Source organism: Centropristis striata, chromosome 23, assembly GCF_030273125.1.
Source record: "Centropristis striata isolate RG_2023a ecotype Rhode Island chromosome 23, C.striata_1.0, whole genome shotgun sequence".
Classification (NCBI taxonomy): Eukaryota; Metazoa; Chordata; class Actinopteri; order Perciformes; family Serranidae; genus Centropristis; species Centropristis striata.
Genome location: NC_081539.1, coordinates 14884191 through 14908180, shown reverse-complemented (window position 1 = coordinate 14908180; position 23990 = coordinate 14884191).

Sequence of the window (23990 nt, the reverse complement as noted above, 5' to 3'; positions counted from 1 at the left end):
CATGCCAAGAGGAGTGGGTACTGTCATTCCCTGTTTCTGACCTGCAGGACTACATTTGGTGTGGCAGAACCAGATAACTTAGACATATGAAGAAGTAGGTTTGAGTGTAGGTATCGATTTTTATTTAGACAATAAATACCTTGTTTTTGCTGCTTTTTTGTGGCAGTTATATCCTCTTGTGGACTTTTACCCTCATGGCAAATAATAACCCAGCCCGCATTGTGCTCATGTTGGTTGGATTGTTTGTCTTTTTAGCCGCAATAACATTCAACTCTCTATCCGGATTCGGGGCTAAATCAGGTGAATATGTGTCAAATAAATCAGTCGAAGATTGCTGTTTTTTTAAAGTATGTTCTGGCATAAATAATAAACTGTTTTTTTCTCTGTGCAGGTGTTTTCAAGCAGAGCACAGAGGATGTGATACTCAAGTATACAACTCCCATAACTCCAGCTCAGTGGTCTCTGTTTGTCTGGGATTTCATGTATTTTTGGGTTCTTGCCATGTTTATATACTTTTTAGTGGCACTCTGCAGAAGGTAGAACCATTCCTCATATTTTCATACATAATTTAAAAAAGATGATAATGCTTAATAGCCGCAACACAATACATAACTTTGCCTATTTCTTAATACTTTTATCTCATCCTGTTGTATTGTTGCATGCAGCAAATCATTCCACCTAGTCCAGAAGCAATTTAGTCTTCCTCTGTGCAGTCGTTTTCTCTTTACATGTTGCAAATTGCTCTCACTTCATATGAAAGAGTCTGATTATTTCCCCACAGACACAATTTGTTCGCTGATGTGTTTTTTCCCTCCCGAATAAAACAATATTATCCTTGCTTACCCGCAGGAGTGCTTATGTCTGGATGTACACCACGCCCGCAGTGCTGCCCTACGGATTTCATGTCTCTATCATCATCAATATTAGCTTGAACATTACATGGTTGTTTCTGCTTGACAGAGAGTGAGTGTGTGAGTTCAGGATGGCCACACAAACAAGTGCACAATTCTAAAAAAACATGATAAACAGCTGTATATTTGGTTTGTTTAAACATCTGCTTTCCTGTGTGTTTAGGTTGTTGCTGCCGATGCTGATAGTCTCAACACTGATGACAATCACCGATTACATGATCCTGTTTTTCTCCTGTCATGGACTGAAGATCTATGGAGCCTGGTTGAACAAGTATCACAACATAGACTTCTGGGTCTTCAGAATATTGGTAAAAAAAACTATATCTCATGTATATCTCCTGTGTAGTTTCTATTTCCACTTGGCTTGAGCAGGAATAGCCTGTTAAAAGATGTTCCGTTTACAGACAGGGTAATAAAAAAGCTTGTAAAAACAGTAATAAATTCACACATTCAGCAAACAAAGGTGCTCTTTGGAGTGAAAAGCTGCACATATGCAAAAAGACAAGGGAAATCCAGGGCGAGTTTGAAGAAAGAAGAGATTTATGTAGGACACCTTCACAGTACATGTGGCCTTCATCAGGGTACATTTTAACCTTTACAGTGCTTAAACATTTACTGCCTCTCATTTCCTTCTTGTTGCATTCAGGAACATCATGCTATTCTCGATGCTGTGGAAAACATAATCCATACTTACAAGCATAAAAACTGTGATGTATTCTAAAAAGCAGCTTTCTAAGAAATTGTAAACTCATGCTTTAACAGCCAAATACTGTCACTGTCTACAGAAAACTGTGTATCTCCAAGAATGTCTTAGTTAAAACTGGAGAAGGACCAAATTTGAATAAAAAAAACAACAACAAAAAAACAGCCTTTCACCTGCAGCACTCCCCTCTCTGGCCTAAGCCCCTCCCACCAGATGTGCATCCTATCATAACCTGTACGAGTACCAATCATTGATTTCAATCACCCAGATTGTGATTGTGATCCTGATTCTGTTACATAGCGGCACTTTGAAGAGAATTACCGTCCTGTTTTCTTTCCAAACTTGTGGCCTGTAAGTCCTTTGAGATGACAGACTTTTCACTTGGAGAATCTAGCGAAATACATAAATATGAACCTGATTTAGCTGGAGCCGTGAACCTATGGCTTCATTTGGCAAAAGGCAATTGAGAACATTTTCTTCCTGTCTCTGAAATGCTTTGCCAATTCTGATTCATGTTTTATTGCTTTTATTGCTCTCATTGCTCTTGACTCTCTTTCAGGGGGCTTTCCCACCTGAGTTTTTTGGTGCACTTGAAACAGACTCTGGTGTGTCTGTCAGATAGTCTGTTTGGTTTCTCATGGACAGATCTGGTCTAATGTTGAAGTAAAGGCACTAATCAAAATATAACGATAACATCACACACACACACAAAAACAAAGAAGTCTTCAAATTATTTAGCGACAGAATGGTGGCTAATGGATTAAATTGCACTGCGAACAATGCAACATAAAAGTGAAATAACTATTTGTTTCCAATGCGTGGTAGATAAAGCACAGTGTGAAAGCAAAGTAAACCAAATGAAAAGTGCAACAATGTTGCAACTTCACCACTGAATCCACCAGATTTTATATGTGAAAGCGATCTTAGATAGAAGTCTGTTTTCCTTTTTTGCGGGGTTGCTTTGCAGTGTAGGCAGTTGTTGTCAGTGCAGGAATAGCAACTTTTTCAACAGGATGTTCTGCCATTGAATCAGGGAAGGAACATGCATGTGTATCTGCATTTGTAGAACCACCAGGGGGAACACCCTTTCTCTCTGAAATGACCTGTGATGGGCCAAAGTTTCCCATCATGGGCTAGATTTCCTGGAGGCTGAAAACAGAGCCAAGAGGAGGTGCAGAAGTCCAGTTTTCTCGAAGAATATTTGGATTAAAATATGATGAAAGGTCATTAGGGAATATCTGCCCAATCATGAAAAAAAGCAGCTTTAACCTCTTAAAACACACAGGTAGGGGTAGGGTTAAACCCCAGAAAATCCTTGAGCCAAAACTTATAACAGAAAAAAGGGGTGGAGAAAAGTCTCCTACTTCTTAACCTAAATAAGATATTTAAAAACTTAACTGAGCCTGACTGTTTCCCCCTGTACCCAATCTTTTTGCTAAAGTAAGATAAGCAGCTGCTAGCATTAGCCTTTTACTGTAAGGACATGAAAGTGTTTATGACTCTCTCATCTAGCACTCTGGGAGAAAAAAGGCAAATAAGCATTTTTCAGAAAATGTCAAACCGGTTCTTTAAAGTGACATTTTATCACACAGTCGGAATCCATTTGTTAAGTCCCACTGCACACTGTCGGCGCACAGTGAGGTTAAAGAAGCCAGACACTGGTCCCAAAGCTGCTGGCTGCTCCTTCACCCATATCTAAAGAGAGAATCCTCCCCCAGTCCTGCTGCCTGTGCAAAGTCTGTGCACAAGGCGACTGTGGTCTGAGATTAGGAGGTAAGGCCATAGCATAAATTTCAAGATTGATTTCCAGGCCCTTCTTGCCTTGCATTTAACATTAAAGAAGAGGTAGATAGATCACAGACAGACAGACAGCGTCCTACCCTGTGTAGTTTTTGGAGTGGTCAGAATCTGCCAATAGGATATTTCCTGCTGCTGTAAAAGCTGGTCAAAGCTTTACATGCCTTTAAGTCTTCTTTTTTGTGTTGAATCAGGTGCAAAATGGATTAGCAGTATATGCAACATGGGGGACTCTCTCCACTCTACTGAACCTGACGATATATTTGCAGCATCAGACAGAAACGTCTCGATGCGACTGTGCAATGCTGTCACTGCTGCTGCTTCTGATGGAGCTGTTAGCCTGGTGAGTGTCACTCCCCGATGTGTTCAGTCATTTACCTCGAGCTGTTTTTCTTCCCCTGAGAGACGATACACGAGCAAAAGAACTCAAATCTTTGTCTCCCTTCGCTCCCAGGTTTCTGTTAGAGAACTTCTACTTTGATGAGCATGTGCGTTATATTGTGACCATCTACCCAATTGTAATCCTGTGGCTGGCAGGCACCCTGAGCAATTACAGCTCTCCTGAGAGTCACATTTACATCTTTGCAGGTAAAAGTTGACACTTGAATTAACTCTCCTGTTATGTTGTGGGTCAAATTGACTCATTTCAAAGTTTAAAAATCGGGGGGGGGGGGGGGGGGGGGAATTCAAAGTATTTTTTCATAAAAATAATATATATTTAATATATATATATAAAAAATACAATTTAAAATACTTTTTTTAAATCTATGTCATGTAAAACTATTGTATTTCATATGTAGGTCTTTCCAATATATATTTTAACATGCATTTTTAATGAAAAACTAGTGAATTATCCTCCATTGAACCATGATCTGTGAGAGGTTAAGAACACTGCACTAAATATTGATTAAAATGGTCAGTAATGGAGTTATTTATGAAATATGAACAATGTTTATTGGGACACTTTTGGATAATTAAACACGCCTGGGTCAAATTGACCCATGACCATTATTGCTGTTCCTGAGAAATGAACATAACAGGAGGGTTAAGAAATATTAGCACATCACACCTTGTCTAATATTCTCTTTGAGTTTATCTGTACACTGTTTATTAATTCAGATAGATATTTCATCTCTTCTTCTCTCTTTAGCTGTCATTCTGGCTATTTCCTGCATCATGTTCGTGGCCCGCATTGCCCTGGTCATATGGAGGCATCGCAAGCGGCCTCTGTACACCGACAGTGGACCCCCCATGTCACCAGTGGAAATAGCTTTGACACAAGGAAAACTCTTTCTGTGACGATGAGCTTAGAATGATGAATGTATAACTATAAATAATATCATTCATGTGTAAATACTGCTAAATTATGACAAAAAAAACACTTGTACATTAAACTTGGGCAGCTGTGGCTCAGTTGGGAGAGTTGGTTGGCCCCCAACCGAAGGGTTGGTGGTTCGATCCCTGACCATCGCAGCCTACATGTCGAAGTATCCTTGAGCAAGATACTTAACCCCAAATTGCTCCCGATGTGCTGTGTTCATCGGTGTGTGAATTAATTCCCAATGGTGGCAGGTGGCACTGTTTAGGGCAGCCTCTGCCACCAGTATGAATGTGTGTGTGAAAGGGTGAATGAGCGCAGTCTGTATTGTAAAGCGCTTTGAGTGGTCGCAAAGCGACTACAAAAGCGCTATATAAGTGCAGGTCCGTTTACCGTTTAAACTTCTACCATTCAAATATATTCAGAGCTTTTTGTCCTTTTTATTTTTCAAAATGTAAGGGAAATTAGATCAAGAATGGTTTTAGGGATTTCTGTAGGAAAATGTTTTGAGGCAAATTATCTGAACTGTAATAAATTGATTGTAAAGCCAAATAATGGCAATAGGTGTGTATTCCAACACAGAAATAAGATTAGAAAACATCTACAGAAGCAAAAACTTTCTTAGAAAGTTGTAATTGTGAACTTGGTGTTACACTTTGGCTTTTATTTGGATTAAATCAGTATAATGTGTTAATAAGTGAGCTTTAGAGGTGCCAGGTTGCATGAATTACCAGGCAAAGTGTTTTCCTGACTGCAGTTTCATTTCTACTTTTTTTATGCAAAATTGTTCATTCCAACATGGGAAATAAAATTACCATAACATCTGCAATAGTCGAGTCGTAAAGTACAAACTAGTACATGATGAATAAGTACACCTTTAGGTAATTAGACCTTTGCTTGGGGGAAAACTGCTTCAGAAAGAAACTACCTATTCAAGGCTGAAACTAACAATGGTTGTTTGACATTTAAGTACAGATTAATTTGTTATTCAAACAAAAGGTGAAATATTTCAATTCCTCAGAGTCTCAATGTCCAGTCTTTAAATAGTTTTTTCCTCAAATGTACAAGAGCCAAAGATTTTCAATCATGTAAAACAGGGGAAAGCAGAAAATCCTCACATTTGAGAAGCTGTCATCTTTGCTTTATTAAATACTTCAACTATTAAACCGTTATCAAAATTGTTTTTTAATAACTTCAATGTTGGTCAGCTAATCAATAAGTCACCTGAGTGAAAACTGCAGAAATGTGTCAACTAATGTCATCTAACGTCAGCATCTGACTTTTGGACAGAGGGATACTCCATTGTGATATCATAATTACAGAGATTAGAGGGGATTACAGATGTAATCAAAGAGATACCATAAAACTGAACGGTACATGCAACAATCCAAAGTCCAGAATATTCGATTATCATGATAAATATTTGTGCCGCAGTGCCACACAGTCTTTGTAGCTCCAGACAGACATTGTGCTGAGGTTTGAGATGTCTCCCCTCTCAGGGAAACACAGTGGCCATGTAGTGATACATGCTGGGAGCGTCGCCCTGGCTCTCACTGCTCAGGTCATCTTAGACATCTTCTGTCACCTGGCAAAGGACGGAAACGTGCCCAACGGTGAGTGACTCCACATCTACTTATTATTTCAATCATGTCGTCTCTGCAGAAGGTCATACTCAATGTAGGATTTGTCTTTTTTTAAAGCAGGTCTTGTGCTCATAGTGATGTGTGTCTTCTTTTCAGTGCACCAATCACGATTGATGAACGTTTTAATGTTTAAATCATGATAAGTAATAACCTAAAAATATCTTTGATTGTTGTATATTTAGTCATGAATATTCAATGTTATCAAGAACTGTCAGGTTTTCAAGGGGGTTAAGCCAGCATGTGTACTTCTTACTGAAAGACCTTTGCTCTGACCTGGGTGGAGGCCAATGAAATGAACTGAGCCATATAAACACATGCACACACACAAACAGACATTTTGCAACATACAGTGGTGGAAGAAGTATTCAGATCCCTTACTTAAGTAAAAGTACTAATACCACACTGTGAAATTACTCGACTACATGTAAAATCCCTGCATTCAAAACTAACTTAAGTAAAAGTACAAAAGTATCAGCATCAAAATGCACTGAAAGTATTAAAAGTAAAAGTACTTGTTATGCAGAATGGACCCACTCAAATTGTTTTATATATGATTAATATATTATTGCATTATTTGTATTGACTCATTTATATGTAAGCAGCATTTTACATACAATTGACCCAAAAAGTAACTAGTAACTGTAAATGTAGTGGAGTAAAAAGTACAATATTTGCCTCTAAAATGTAGTGGGGTAGAAGTATAGAGTTACATAAAATGGAAATACTAAGGAAAGTGCAAGTACCTCAAAATTGTACTTAAGTACAGTACTTGAGTAAATGTACTTAGTTACATTCCACCACTGGCAACATAATATATGTGTGTGCGTCTTTACAGTGCTTTAAGGAGAGTGTGGACAAATCAACACACAGATTACAGATATATAATTATATAAATGCCCCAGCTACAGCCTGTCACTGTCTGGAAACGCCTCATATATCTCAGCCAAGGATCTGTGTTTTTATCTCTCTTCTTGGCCTTCAGCTCTGTTCCAGACCTCATCCAGAAATGTGTCCGAGATCTTCCCCTTGGAGGTGACTATGGACTGGTGGTCTGACAGTTACTGGATTTTGGTGGACTTTTGGTCTGTGGCTTGGCTCTTGTATGCACTGGTCAGCTTTTTCAAAAGGTAGCATGGATGGTGTCTTCATACAATGCCAGAATAAAATGTGGTTTACCTGAACTTTTGTTATAATCCCTAAGGTTTTAGTCCTGTCTGACTTGGCAGCAACAGTCTTGAGCTGCTACTTTGTCAGAAATACAACAGAATGGTAACTACAGTGAAGCTAAAGGAACTCATGTTGATATGAAGACTACACAGAAATGTAATAATAGGATGTAAAGGCATTGAATAGCTGTTGCTTACTTTAAATTCTCAAAGTAGTCTCATTAACAGGTTTGTATGATTTCTACAAAAAATTGAAACATATGACGATTGCTGTTTTAAACCTGCTTGGTTAGGTTTTGGCAACAAAACCACCTGTTTAAGGTTAGAAAAAGAACAGGGTTATAACTAAAATAACGTACAGAACTACTGGATGCTGTTACATTAGTGACGTAAAACTTGAGTAACTTGAGTTAAGTTTCAACGAGACCTAAACACCATCACAAATCCCTGAATTTGTGCCATCCATCTCTCCTAGCCACCCTGAATGCATCAGCGGTCTGTTGTGCTACATAAATGGTCACAATTTCATGGGATTGCAAAGAAATTCAGTGCATTCCTTTTCTTAGGAATAACTTCGAATCGTTCATGAGAACAGCCTGTAATAGTATCAACAATGTGGTTTCATTTAATGAAAATTTAAAAGATTTTAATTTTTAAAGTAGTGCATGTGATCATAGTTAAGACTGTTTTTGGTCCATCGGCAGAAATGTCCTTGGTCCTGAGTCTTGCAATCCGGAAATGCAGCCCCCAGTATTTTACCTGATGTGGACCATGATTTGCATAGCAAGGATGTGTAGTATGACTCGGTGGGACAGACGGTAAGTAATGACATAAACTACACTCACAGAGAAATATAAATGTGTGTGCACAAGCAATGACAGCTGGTGTTCCTTTCTACAGCGATATACTTGGAGCCGTCATACTCGAGGGGATTGTCCCAGTCCTCAGCTTCTCCATACTCTACATGTCCTACTCCAACCTCAACAAGTACAAAGACTGGCTCGCCATCAACAACCCTCATGTGATCTCATGGACTCGTTACCTGGTGAGGCTGCTCCATTACCAAAAGACATTTCTGTCGATTTCATTGGAGTACTCATTTCTCAGCATTTGTTGTCATGAGAATTTAAATGTTTCTCAACATGATTGAATGTGCTTTATCTTTTGTGGCAGACCCAGAACGGCTTGGCAGTGTTTGCCTGGTGGTCTCTCTTGAATGCTGTGGTGGGTTTTGGCATTGTGCTCAAGTACGTAGCTGGTGTGCCAGACCCAATGGTCAGCACCATTGTCCTCACCATAGTCTGCGTGTGCAGTATAATCTGGTAAGAACTAGACTAGGAATTTCTCTAATATCTGACTTTGCCTTTTGTTCATTAAGCACAATTATGTAAAAATAAAGATATGAATATGGGAAAGTACATACGGGAGGCCAGGGGAGAGTTTATTCAGTATAAATTAATACACAGGATTTATTTCACCCCTTCTAAACTACATAGGATGGGCTTGTTAGCCAATAACTTGTGTTGGAAGTGTCATACAGAAGCAGGAACATTTGTACATGCATTCTGGGAATGCAAACTGATAAAACCATTCTGAGAAAAAGACCACATGGGGAAGGGGTTGAGTATGAAAATACCTGAATGTCCAAGATCATGCCTGTTAGGGGACCACAAAAAGTTGCTGACAGCATCAAAGTGTGACCTTGCAATAAATAAAGACTGGGGTGATAACAGCCGCCCTATCGATTCTTAGGCTATGGAAAAGTGGGTCCCCCCCAAAATGTAGACAATGGCTGGACCTTATGTCAGAAAAAGTGTCTTATGAGCACATGTTAGCCAGAGTTAATAATGAAAATGAGAACTTTAAACATGGAACCATTTTTTTTCCTATTGTAATGTGAATGTATCGTGATGAGGCAAATACGTTGCTTTGGTGCCTGAAATATTATTCTACTCTGGTTCTACTCTGGTGTTGTGTTTCCTTGTTTTCTGGGCAGCTGTGGCTCAGTTGGTAGAGCAGCCGCCCACTGATCGGAGGGTTGGTGGTTCGATCCCTGACCATGGCAGCCTACATGTCAAAGTATCCTTGGGCAAGATACTGAACCCCAGATTGCTCCCGATGCTGCGTTCATCGGTGTGTGAATGAATTCCCAATGGTGGCAGGTGGCACTGTTTAGGGTAGCCTCTGCCACCTGTATGAATGTGTGTATGAATGAGTGCAGTCTGTAGTGTAAATCGATTCGAGTGGACGCAAAGCGACCAGAAAATCGATAAGTAAGTGCAGGACCATTTTCCTTTTTTAGGATTTTTTTGGGTTGGAAACTCTCTTGTGATCAATCTGGGGACATATTATTGTACTGTATAATACCAATGCTCTCTACTCTATTGCTGTTGATTTTGCGACCCAATTACGGATAAGCGGTTAAGGTTAATAAATGAAAATGAATAAATAAAAAGTTGAATTACAAAAATATAAATATAATATAAATAATAATAAAAAGATAACTGAATATGTTGCTTCCTTCAGGTTCATCCTGCAGAGCTTCCTGTTAACCAAGTACATGCGCTACACATTCACCGTTTACACCATTCTCATTCTGGGCCTGGGGGCAATGTTTACCAGAAGCTATCGTGTCCACGACCTCGCTTCAAACACAATCTATTGTGGTAAGATGACACCGTATGATGCAGATGCACATTTACCAATCAAATGTGTCTATTTATTGTGGAAGTGAACTCTGCCCTCTCTTATCTTTAGGGATTCTTATGCTCCTGATGACCCTCATGAGCTTGATCACTTTGATCTCTGTATGTTTGCACAAGGATAAGTCCAGCAAGCCTGTTGCCATGCAGCCTTATGTGACATTTGAGAGCTGTGAGACAGTGTGGCACACAAACCTCGGAAGTGATGACATCAAAAAAGGCAAAATCTGAGTTTATGTTGCATTGTTGAGTTGTATCATGGTAGTATGCACTTCACATTAACCACCAGATGGGGGCAGCACATACTTACTTTACACTCAGAATGTGATATGACAAAAATTGCTCTGTTGTACCAGAAGATGGCACAGTGGCTCAAGCTTTTATAGGGAAAATCTCTATACTGAGGGCAAAATTCAAAACTGAGTTTCATTAATAAAAAAAATACTTAAAAGCTTAAATATTATCCAGTGTGGTTCATACTATTTGTGTGTTATTTAGGCCAAATTTAATCTCTGTCTCTGCTCAAAACAACTTTTACTCTCAAAATAAGCTGAACCGGGTAATAAACACATAATAGCTTGGTTTTTTTTTTTTTTATTCATGATGACATTTTTCTAGATTGGTGTAGAAACAAAGTTCATTAAAAAAAACCCTAAAACGTCTCCCACTCCCTCTTTGTGTCTCTCACTGGGTATGTGATGTGGCACAGCAGAGATAATCACACATGCTCAAGTTTATAAGTGCCCTCTTTCTCAATGCTGCTTAAAGAACAGAATATCAAACATGCCCGATGGCTGTGAGCAGGACCTTTGATGAGGATGCTGAGCTGAATAGAACCCAATGTCAGATGAAAGCAGCAGAGGAAAAAGAAGACAATACAATGAGTCTATGGATGCTGACCGCACAGCTGAGCAAATTGGTCTCCATACACTGCTGTTTCATACAATGGAGCAAATAAAATACAATAATTAAATGCAACACAGTCTCTTCTTCCTTATTTCCCAATATGGAACCACTGAATGCCTTTGTTATCATATTAGAATTGGCTAATGTACAATAAACTACATAAACCATAATGTTGCATTTCCCCCGAGTTATTTCGGTGTTTACAGACAGATATTAGATTGCAAAAGTGCCTTCTGTTGTGGGTGGATGTTTGTGACCCTGATCATAAACTCACATTGGCAATTTATTTGACTGCCTCATTTGGAGAAAATTCTGCAGAACGTTATTATCTCCGGCTTCATAATGCAGAACTGATTCGCTTTCAGGGTCATTGCCAAAAGAGGCCGCGTTGGAGCACACAGGAGTGGAAAATCACTAATTACAAATCCGATGCCTGTAATTTAGTTTTTGTACATTTTTGAGTGAGTAATTCTGCTTCCAGAAACACTGATTTTGTTGGAATATTACACTCGGTAACAGTACATTTGGAGCTGCCAGCAGTGATGATGCTGCGCATCAGTGAGGAGGATTTCACATTCAAGATTGATTTAAAACTCTTTTACGGACATCTGTTAGAAAGTTTTGAGTGATAATGAAATGATTACTTGAACAATTGATTGGTTTTCAATGTTTTTTTTTCTTGTTTTTTTTTGGTTTTCTATTATAGGAACCTGGATATATTTGGGTTTGGGACTGCATTGTGAAAATTAGTTATTCGTTTATGCATTTTTATTTATTTTGTCTATTATAATAACCTGAATATGTTTGGACCAGAGTCCTAAATGATTTTTAATATACTTTAGACTTGGATTATTTATTTTTTTGCATTATGCAGTTCGAGAAAAAAGTAGAAATAACAAGAATAAAGTAAACTTTTTGTTTTCTGTAAAGTTTGAAAGATATTCACAGATTTGTGTCAATAAGTCATCAGCGTAATATTGTTTAAGAGAAACGGCACAAAAAGTTAGACTGCTAGCTACAACCTGATCCTGATTTTCATAAATGTCATAAAATGAGCAATAACTACTATATTTTAGGGTGTAGTAGTACTAAAATCCCCATACACATAAACAAGATAGTCTTGGTAGTAGACTATTGCTTTGGGGAAAATCTGTTTTTATGTAACTTATGAGAATTTCTTAGACATATATTGTATTCTCGACATGGTATTTTTACTTTTTTTTCTCAACATTGTATTTCGACTTTATTCTTGTCATTTAGATTTTTTTTCTCAAACTTGATAATGATTAATTTTTTTCTCCTACTTGAGCCTAATCCCCTTCCATATTTTCCTGCTGACTGGACACGTAAATTAATAAAGCAAGACTTCTTTTACTGGAAATATATATCGCCACCTATAGGTCCATCCTAGCATTGTCATGGAGGGGTTGTTATATGCTACTACTACTATAACTATGCTTTTGCTATTGCCAATACTAATACATTTCCTGTTGGCAACCAAGTATTGAGGAAAAAGGTGGAAAAACTTTTTTAAAGTATGGAAAAAAATTGAAAAATGTGCACAGCAAAATAAATAAATGTTTAATTTGTTGCATTATTGATATTTAAATATTGTGATTACTGTCAAAACCCAAACCAGACAACTGCATGTACTCAATCTTTAAGCAGGAAAAACTGACTTTACATTTTTAATACGAATATTTTCTTCTTTTAATTTTTTTTTTAATAATATAATAACCTGAATATCTTTGGACCAGAATCTTAAACGATTTTTAATATACCTTTAACTTTGTGTCATTTCCCCTCTGACTGAACCGACTGAAAGTTATTTTACTGGGGCCACCTATAGGTCCACCCTAGCATTGTCATGGGGGGATTGTTCTATGCTACTATTACTTAAACTATGCTGTTGCCAATAGTTTCCTGTTGGCTACCAATTCTTGAAAAGCTTGCAACCATTTTTGGACATTTGGTTGTGGGAATTTTTTTTTAATGTATTAAAAATAGGGATGTGTCTTGTTACTGTCAGAACTTGAGCATGACAACTGAATGTTTGTAGGTGCATTTACTAAAAAGTTTGACCCATCAACATCACAAACAAATGTGCAAAATGATTCAACATTATGGGATGGATTCAAATGCTGCAGATTCCTCAGCTAAACATTAATTCTGTGAACTCTACTCCAGTAGTAAAACAAAAAGGTTTGAAGATTAATAGTGTTGTTTACATTGAATTCCTGTTATTCAATGTTATATAACTTTTTAAAAAGTCGATTTGTTCAGGGACCTTTCTCAAGATATAGATACGTCTAAAGAAAAGGTCTTTGTAACCAAAATTCAATGCCAAGGTGATGAATGTGAGCAAGAATTGACTTTTTTTTTTACTTTTAGAACTGAATCTATGGGGGAACTGATTCACTACCCACAAGAGAGACAAACAAGGTGTGTGTATGTGTGTCTTCATAATGACGGAGAACAATTAGACCCAAAATAGGTTGTCGGCTCTACAGGATGATTCGTTTCCTTAGCAACTATCATGTGCATTTCAGATTTGTATGGACTCTATTTTCAAAGGCCTTGAAAAATAGTGCATATAGTTGCACAACTGAGGACAGCATGCTACTGGCGCTGCTCGTGTTTTGGACTGTATTTTGATAATCAATTAACAGTTTAAGTCCTTTTTAAGCATAAATGGGAAACTGTTTTTAAGCTGAGTTTTTCCAGCTTCTCAAATGTATATACTTTCTGGTTTTACTGAAACCAGTCTTTAATGATAGTAAACGGATTTTTGAGGGTTTTTTAGGTATTTGCTGGACAAAACAAGACAACTAGAAATTACTTTGGAAAGCATTACTGTATTAAAAGGGGGGGAGGGATAAATTGGTGCATTCACACTCTGATTATTATAGTCCAACAGCTGCATTGGCTCTTCATGGTGAAATTTATAATAACTGTTATCCAAAGTAAACTCCAAAAGAGTTTTTTTTCTGAACTAGCAGCAGTAAGCAACTTCCAGTTGATAGTATTTGCGGCCTTGACAACATAATGCATCAGCTTAGTTGATTAAAAATAGCTATGGCTTTGCACCACGTTGGCTCAGTATTATTACAATGCAGCAGTGACAAATTCTTCAGCAAGAGCAGAAAATTAGATTTGCACCGTACCATTTACCAAGCAGTATCAGATTAACAGGTCCAATCAAATTTCTTTTAGAACTTAATTTCAACTATTCCCTCCCTGACCAAACAAATAGTTCCATTTTTAAAAATACCTACAACTGTTCAAAGTAATTTAAAGATGTCAGGTGATAGTGTGTGTGTTAAAGGTGGCTGCAAAGTCCATTAAATTGCTTCATGGATGTGACTCCTGCACTGTGGTGTTATCACATTTTTCCTCCAGAGTACCGAGGCCAAATGGTCCCTGGAGTGAAACACTAGGGGGAAAAGGAAGAAACAGAGGTGTTTTACTGTCTGGCGGGCTTGTAATTGTTTCTATACTCTCCAAAGACCCTTTTGTCCATAAGAGAAATAACCTAGATATGCAAATGTGCATTCCCAATTAATTTAATTCATATAATTATGTAGAGAAAAGAGATTGGGTTGAGAAAAAGAAGTCTTACCTTGTGCCAAGTTGTCCTCCCACTTAGGCCCCCTCACTCTGCAGGGTACAGCTAAATTAGCTCAGAATATTTGAAGCACGCTCTGCTACACAGATGAGCATCAATTATCTCTGACATTTTTGTGAGTGGTCTTAAGCCTTTCAGAATCATCAAGCAGTGAGTTGGGGGAAGTAATCAATACAAAAAGAGCTTTGAAGGTAGTGACTTAATGCATAAACATGACCTCATGACCCCATTTACAGAGCATTTTAATGCTTTAATCTAAAATACAGCTTAACGCCCACCTTTATGTTTGAGCAAATTTCACTGAACTTATGAAGTCTGGCTTAGTTTGAAGTCTCCCTGAGCAGCTGCAGTGACGTATGTTTGCGTAAAAGCTTTCTAAAAAAATAATTTATTGACTTAAACTGACTGGACAAGTGTTTGTTCTTAACAGCTGCTCGGAAAATAAATACTTTCAATCTATTATTCTTTATTTTCTTTGGTTCACGATTAACTTTTCAGATAACATAATATCAAAATGTCTTCCAAGAGTTCCTGTGGGCAGGATTTATTTATGAGAAGGGAAATTATTAAAAGAATGGTAATATTTTTGGGATGGATTCAAATCAGAGTGCCACCAGAAATGATGGAAAACTGTAGCCATCTTTGGTTTGTTTGACTTTTCATTTTTCAATATATGTTTCAATATCAGTAAAAAAAATTAAAAAAAGTAAAACATTCCTAAACAAACTATAAAAAACTATATATACACAAAGTGGAAAAAAAGAGATTTCAAACATTGAATCATATGCCTCCCAGATTATCAATTATTTTTATCAATGCTGGCACGTTAATGTGTGTTTATATGTCGAACTCATGCATCTACGCAGCTGAAAACTTGCAACAAGAAGGACTCATGGCGAAGTAGAAGAAACGGTCCAAAGCATTGTTTCATTTCTCAATCAATGATGAAAACAGTGCTGCTTGTAATGTCTGCAAAATGAGTGGAAACAGCAATATGCTGAGACATCTATCTTTGTAACATGGGCTTAAATTTCAGCAAAAGCATGTATTTGACACTTCCAAAATGAGCAACACGTCTGTGACTGAGGGTAAAAATCTTATTTTGTAGTAACATTAGCACCATGCAGCAAGGCTTAGATTATTTTCTTTGAAAAAATCCGAAATGAAAGCAAAAACTGTACAAATATTTACTCATTTCATCTGCGCTATGTTCAGACTAAATGATGCGGAAAAAGCCAACAAGTCCTCCTAACCATACAATCACAAAGGTAATTTGATCCTTCCCTAAATTATGAGTGTTTCCTAAATAAGCTTCTCTCCAACTGGCAAGAAATCAACAAGTTCTCATGCCTTAATTTAACAGACACGGTTATAAAGATGTCTTTTATATTCAATATCAGCAGCAGTTTCTTTAGGTTTAGGCAACAAAACTTCTTCCCAACGGTAAGGGGGAAAGTGCATGTTTAGGCATTACAAAAGATAGTGATAAAGGTCAGATGTGTGCACATAACTGCCTTAAGTCAGTTAGTTATGTAGGTTACATGTGTGACACACAGTTACTTAACTTTAAATAACAAGGGGTGTTATTTAAGCTGCTGTACAAATGACATATTGGGTCGTTTGCAGTCCTTAAAAACCTGTGTAGACCTGTTTTTCCCTCCACACACAGAACATTAATTAGGAATCAATAAAGAATTAGGACCAATAACCAGAATCAATAATGACATTGGTGTCAAAAAATCTTATGAATTCCCCTCCCTATCATTGATCCAACAGTATGCTCTCTTATTTATAATTTGGATATTAAATTGGCAAATTTCTTGGCATGATTATGGTTTTAGGCCTCAACTTTTATTACAGTAAATAGAGTACACCTTGAACTTAAATCAAGACTGAAATGGAAAAAAAATACATGAATATATAAATGTATTTCTATTGGTATTCAGTAAATGTTAAACATGGTGTATGCATTAAAAAAAAAGCTGATAGGGCAACAACAGCATGCACAAGGTTGACATATTGGCTTTCGCTGGAAGCAAACAAACTTCACCAATCCTCAGTATTACAACTGTGGCACCGTGACGCCAATTAGCTTGGTAAGACAATTAGAATATATGTAAATGCTCTGAATTAATTAATCCCATGACGCAGTAACACTAATTAGCTGGTAATCCCTGACTCCTATTGCTCCATATTTAAGACGAAGCCACTCAGTCCAGATATGGGGACAGCAGATACGTAAGAGTGAAATCTACACGAATAATTATCACTTTAAATTGACGATTTTTTTAAAACTACATCTGGCTAATTAGTGGTGGTTTTCTGTCAGTAAAGATGTAGTCTTTTAGGACACCAACAAGGAACTTGTTGAAGTTAATCAAAAGATATAGAATTTAATTTACAGTTGTAATTAGGAGAGTGATAATTATAGAGAAATGTGTTCTCTGGTGGTCTGTAAATGACTAAAAAGATAGAAATATAATAAAGTGCCATGTGTTTGGAACCAGAGTAAAGACCTGAACAGCTCATGATTAATAAAAATGGTGATATGTTTCCGGATGTTTTCCACATATATGATTTCTGCAACAACTGCTTATTATAACTGTTATATCACCAGTTATTACCGGTTCACAGTTGCTCTTTGTCAATCTGTCAATTCCTTATTGTGCAAATGTCTGTATGTATAAACATAAATTAACAAACCCTGCTTCCCTTCACTGCCATTGAACATGGTGAACAATGTTATTCTGACTCTGAAGTGTAAGATTGGAAAAAGAACACACACACCAAGAGGTTTATGAAGGGCATGTCAACAAGATTCATAAAGAAAAGTGCCTGCAGAAAAAAGAAAAAAAAACACAGAAGATGGCTTATGCATGGAATGCTGCTATATAAAATAACCAAAAGGAGAATTTTGAGTGCAACCTTGTTTCACACTCAATTCTGAAATACTAAAATGATCTCAAAATACAAGAACTCTTCATGCACATCATGAACAAGTGTCTTTGTGTATTTTTGAATTACATTTCACAAATCTAAAATTGCTGATTACATGGAAGCTATTGAATACGAATAGGAAAGATAATTTTCTGTAACTGTCATATTTGTCTGGTATAAAGTACCAGTTTTATAACAGTCTGGCAATAAATAATCTCCCATAATATCACAGTTTTATGACATTTTTGCATACACAGATTAAACAAACCAGATTCAATGTGACAATTACTGAGCTTTAGAAGTGTTTGATTTAAAAGTCAGCTATATGTACTGATGATCATTTGCTAATCATGCAAACACTTCATTAGAAGATCATACTGTATTGAATGAGACTTAAAACTAGTAAGTAAGACCATAAACTCATTAGGAAAAAAAACGTTTACTGAGGTATAAAATCAAGTGACAGGTAGGACAATTTTCTCATCGACTTTCATACAATGTGACTAGTTTTTTCAACCAGTGGAGTCGCCCCCTGCTGGCCATTATACAGAAAGCAGATTTAAGGTACTTCTCAATTGTTTTCACTTTTTTCACCTGTTGGTTGCCACTTGGCAGAGCTAGGAAATGTTTTTTATATTTTTCAATAAGGGATTACTTTACGCTTTTTGCTACAACTTCCTGCACATTTCTTTTCAGCAGTTGCAATAAGCTGTATGAAACCTGTTCAGCAATAAACGGGTTGCAGAGCTAGCAGCTAGCTGGTGAATATAATGGGGTATTTAGCACCTAAAGAGTTATAGAGTCACCCATTTCTCTCAAGAGTTGGTGGAGACCAAAACAACACCAAAAAGATTTAAACGTATACATTCCTCAGAAACAGGACTCCACATGGTTTCTGATTGGGCAGGAAAACGTCCTTCAGGGAAGAGGACTTAAAATCACAATACCAATATTTGTACATTTGTTATTCCAAGCATAATTCTAATTAATTTCCACTACATGCTCAATATGTTTTTACATGTTAAAAAATATGGGCAATATAGCTGAAGGGAAGTGGAATCTGTTTATGTGCTGAAGAATATGGTAAATATCACTTTGTATAAAAAAATGTTATTTTCAAATAGTGCCGCAAGCTGTGTAAGTGCGGTGTGGAGTTTAATTTAAAATTCTATGTTATGTTAGTTCACATGAGGATAAAGATAAAGGCAGGACTTGGGTGATGAAACAATAGACATCTAGTCATTTCCAGGATCAAAGTCTCAGCTTCCGTCTATACGTTAGACTGAGGAGGAGGAAGAAGGCCTCTCTCTGACTTAGATGTGACTTCATATTAAAGCAGGGAGCTCTGACAGAGAAAATAGGACAGTCTACCCTCATTGATGGTGTCTGGCAAAGGATCAATTTCAAGTATCTGACTCACTGTACCCCAAAGGTCCAGGGTCTCTGATTGCAGCAAATTACAGATTAAAGGGCCCTTCATACTGTTACACAAGTGCTCCCGACACACTGGCTGGTGTCTGAGATGACATGTGATTCACAGGGCTGGGGTGCAGTGTGTGTGTAAGAATGCGTGTGTGCTGTCTGGGGGGATGCAGGCTCTATTGCTCCATCACACTATTTATTTTTAACTGAGTCAGGTGAGAGGACGATTGGGGGAAAGTGGCCAAGGCGCCAGACACGTGAAAATGAGGGAAATCAACATGGTCTGACAGCAAACTGGATTTTGTCTCTGTAACACAAAGATGTTAGAAAAAGATGATACGACCTCATGGTGGGAATTTCAAGGGCTTCCCGGCTGCAGTAAGGCAATATCAGATGAGTTATTGTAATTCTAGACCACACTTCTTCATTGTTGCACTTGAAAATGCTAATGTCATTTTAAAGAAATATGAAGCCTCAGCCTGTTTTACCTTGGCCGGTCCCTAGGAGCAGTAGATGGATAGCTCCTCTCAGAGTTTCCTGGCACATGACCTTGAGTGCTGTATTAATTTCCTTATTTTTTTAGGGCAATACCTCGGGCTATTCACCTAAAATATGAGTCAGGGGATCACTTCGGGCATAAGATCTGAAATTAGACAATTTCCAGTCAGAAAGACTTCAACAGTTCATTAACTGTTTCAATTAAAAAAAAATCTTGTTGAAGAATAATTAAATTAAAATGATCAAATTAGCTTTTGTTTCATGTGTAAGCTACTCTTTCCAATTATTCAAAGCATAGGAGTTATTTAAGGTATTTCGTGATGGGAGTCTGGTTAACATCTAATCATATCAGAAGTGTTTTAACATTGAAAATGGCAAAAACTGCATCTACTCCACTCTGTTAGATTCATGCTGAAATTCAATGCCAAGGAACAAAAACAGCTCTTTGAAAGATAAAATGGAGAATAGAAAACAGTGAAGTTGCTTTGAGAAGTAATTTACACTAACTAGCACTAAAGCACTTGAATTAAAAGGCTCATTCATTAAGATGATAAACTCATCTAGAATTGGATTCTCCCCGGAGAGTGTAAATTAGAAAGCGGATTCATTTAAGGATAAAAGACATGTGGCTTCATGTTTTGACAGACGCCTATAATGCCTCTCACTCAGGGAGTTAAGTGACCAAAGATTCACAATTCATGCTCTGACTCATTGTGTTTTGAAATGCATTGCACTCAATGTGTCATCTTTGGAAAGGTGTGAACAAGACCGAATATATAATCTGCATTGTGGTCACCCAAAATGAAAGAGGAAAGAGGCCAGAGAATCCTCTATGTAGTACAAGTATTTATTCAATCTTATCTTTAAAAAATCTAGATCTAATCTACAAAATATGAGTAGCAACATTTAAAGACTGATACAGTCTTTAAATACATTGAAACACTGATACATTGAAAATGTATTTTTGCTTGAAAGTCATAAATAAATAAGTGGAGGAAGAAAAAGTGTTGTTTACTGACAATGATGCTGACAGCGACATATTATATATCTTCAGACTAAAAAGCTGACCAGTCTTCTGATATTACTCTGAAAATGGTATTTGCAGTAAAAAACAACAACAGCTTGATTCTGTCATTTACAGCAACTTGAACTTCTTGGAGCATAGCAGGATGCTAGATTATTTGCAGCCATTGCAAGTTCCCAGCACCCCACGGGGTCAGAGCAATTTATCAAGATGATTGCTGTACAATAAGGACACCTCTGTCCCTCATATTATGTGCAACGCCTAAAAAACAGCCAACGTCTCAGGGAAGATGGAATGAAAGAATGTGTGAGTTGGTTACGACTTAACACAGGAAATAAAGACGACCATTTTCCACTGAGAGAGGTGTTACTGGTAAGAAAACACAACCAACAGGTTAAAAAAAGGTGTGTGAAAAATATGTATGCAGCCATTGTTCATGGGCTCCATTATGCATTTCAGAAGATGCCTTTTCAATAATGTTTCAAAATTGTTGTGGACAATATAAACTGCCTTCGTGCTGCATATCTAGAGAAGTAAAATTGTCACAGTTTGTGAATCAATTGAAAAATCTAAGTCGGTACAAACAATAGTGCTTGAAAGTAAATGCAAACGTCAGTATGCTAACGTGCACAGTAATAATTCTAATATGCTAATAGTGAGCAGGTATAATGCTTACCATTTTTATCATCTTAGTTGAGCATTTTAGCATTCTACTAGCACTACAAAAAGTTGAGCTGAGGCTGAATGGAATATTGCAGGTTTTTTGAAGGTCCAGTGTTTTGGATTTACTGGCATTGAGTGGTGAGGTTGCAGATTGCAACCAACTGAATACCCCTTAGCAATATAAAAATGATGGATGTATCCATTGGGACCTCACCCAGTGGTTTGTTGGCTCCTGTTTGAAGCCTCAAGATTGGCATTTTGGCCATTGCATCTTAATTTTGGGGGATTTTCTGTGTTCATGAGGTTTCTAAATGATCAGCTAAAGCTAGTGCTAGCTAGTTAGCTTTGTCAGCAAGGGGCAACTATTATTCAAAATGAACAGCCAACTCATTAGAGTGTCTTTTAGTACAACCGAACATTGCTTGAGACATTATTAAGTGACCAAAATTTTACAATTAACTTTGCTTTACTTTAAACTCACTGTGAAAATGGTAAAGTTCATCGTGGTAGTGACTTAGCAATCACGTGGTAATCCTGCCCAAAAGCATACTCTTTAAAGAAATTTAAGGTTGCTGCTTGTTCACACACCTCTCAAAATATAAAAGGCCCTATCTAGAGCCAGAGTTAGGTTTGTTCATTCTAGGCTACCGTAGAGCCATTGCACACCACTTTTTACTTTATTGAATAAAACTGCAAATGTAAAGCAGCAATTCATATAGATTTTTCTCATTTTACAGTTTAAGCATGTGTGCTATTTTAAGAAAAATTGCTAAATTACATAATTGAAGTTTCTTCTTAATAAATAAACATACATTTAGGGGGGAAATAACAGGAACACATTGTCCATAATCCGTAGAACAACACTATTACATCATTACTTGCAGCCTCTACAGTTATCATGCAGGCCAAGACTTGGTGCAGTCTCTGGCATGCACACTGCACCTGAGGTCATTGTCACATTGAGTCAACCTTGGCAAATATTTTTGGAGCATATACTAAAAGCTGTAAGCATCGTTCATGTGCAGGAAATTCTGCTCCCTGTGTACTCTGCCAACAGTCCATCAAAGAGGGACCTCTACAGCTCCATCTTCACAATTTATTGAATCTCTCCTCCTTTTCCTCCGTGTACTGGGCCTGTGCTGCTTGCCTCAGCACATCACAGCCTAACACCTTGCCTGTCTGAACCTACTCCTGCCTCGCCAGCTTCTGACACACACTGACGCTCTAATTAGGTGTGGGTGGTACGCTGCAGACAAATATCATTAACTGTCAGGGCCGCTTGACAGTGGAGCTTACCATTATCAACCTTGTCAGTAGAATATGTTATTCAAGTTCAAAAGGTTGAGCAATTTTTCTTTTACAGCAAAGTCATGTTATTCCTTGTACGTTTGTTTTTCTGTATAAAATCCCAAAGAAAACATATAGAAAATACATTAAACACATATTGGCTTTCATTCCGCAGTAAATACTTTTAAAATGATCGGTGAAATTACTGAATTTTAATGTGTGGAATGAACTCTCCAAAGCACTCAATAAATCATGACACTGCTTCAGCAGTTAAGGTTTCAACATGTACAACACGTCCCCCTGTGACCTTGTGGGATCACAGAGCAAACAGAAGGTGCTCTAATATGAAATATCATCATTCTCTGTGTTAAACATTCAATCACTCATTGCACAATTACTTCAGGCCAGCCACACTGCTGAATTTATGTGGCAGGTTTACCTGCAAAGTCGCTGATCCAAGACCGCATCATATTTTTTTCTCTGGGCATTTTCCCCCGACCTATGATGTAAAGTTGTAGTTGCTGACAGTGTTGAATTCCTGTAGTAACAGGGATAATTGATGACTGGCTATTTATAGGGAAGAGACTAGCCTGGTGGGACAAGGTCAGAGATGTGATTTACAGCAATGTGCCCAGAGAAAACGAGAATAAAAAGACCCTTTCGCCTCAGACAAGGGAGCAGAGCAGAGAATGTGATGTTTGCATTTAGTACGAGTAAGGTGAGTCACAGTTGCTCCGAATAGGACACAGTGTGATTTTACTGCTGAAACAGGCTTAAATGTTAATCTTGATTAGTGCTCACACTTTCTTTTCTTTGTGTTTTTGCAAAAACAAGACTACAGTGCATGATGTGAGCCCTTCCAGTGTTTTCGTCTTAGCCTAAACAGCTAAACAGCTGGAAGCACAAGTATGTCGTCTGTTTTAATAAGTAGCACTTTGCACTGACACTTTAAGTGGGTTGCATTAATGCCTTCATAGCCCTATAATTAGCAAGACGCGATTTCACAGAGCAGGCTATTCAGCAGTGACTGCACAAGCTACTGCTAAGCTGATTTGATTTTGTGCATCAGCATCACCTGTATGAGGGAGTTAAAGGGGGGGAGGAGGAATAGCAGTAGGAGGGTTAGGGAGGCAGGGAAAGGGCCCTACAGCTCCTCAAATTTTTCCCTTGAGCAGCCACTGATGTGATAAACGCCAAGTGTGCCTATACATGTGCACAGCTGCATATTTCATGGTTAGTTACTGAAGCACACTCATCCTCTTTCAGCAGATGTTTCAAACAAATCCCATGGATTTGGAGGAAGTGAGTGTTAGCACAAGCAACAATTAGATAAACACTCATCATACTCTCCAAGGGTGCTGGAGTGCAGTTACAGCTATAAAGTCAAG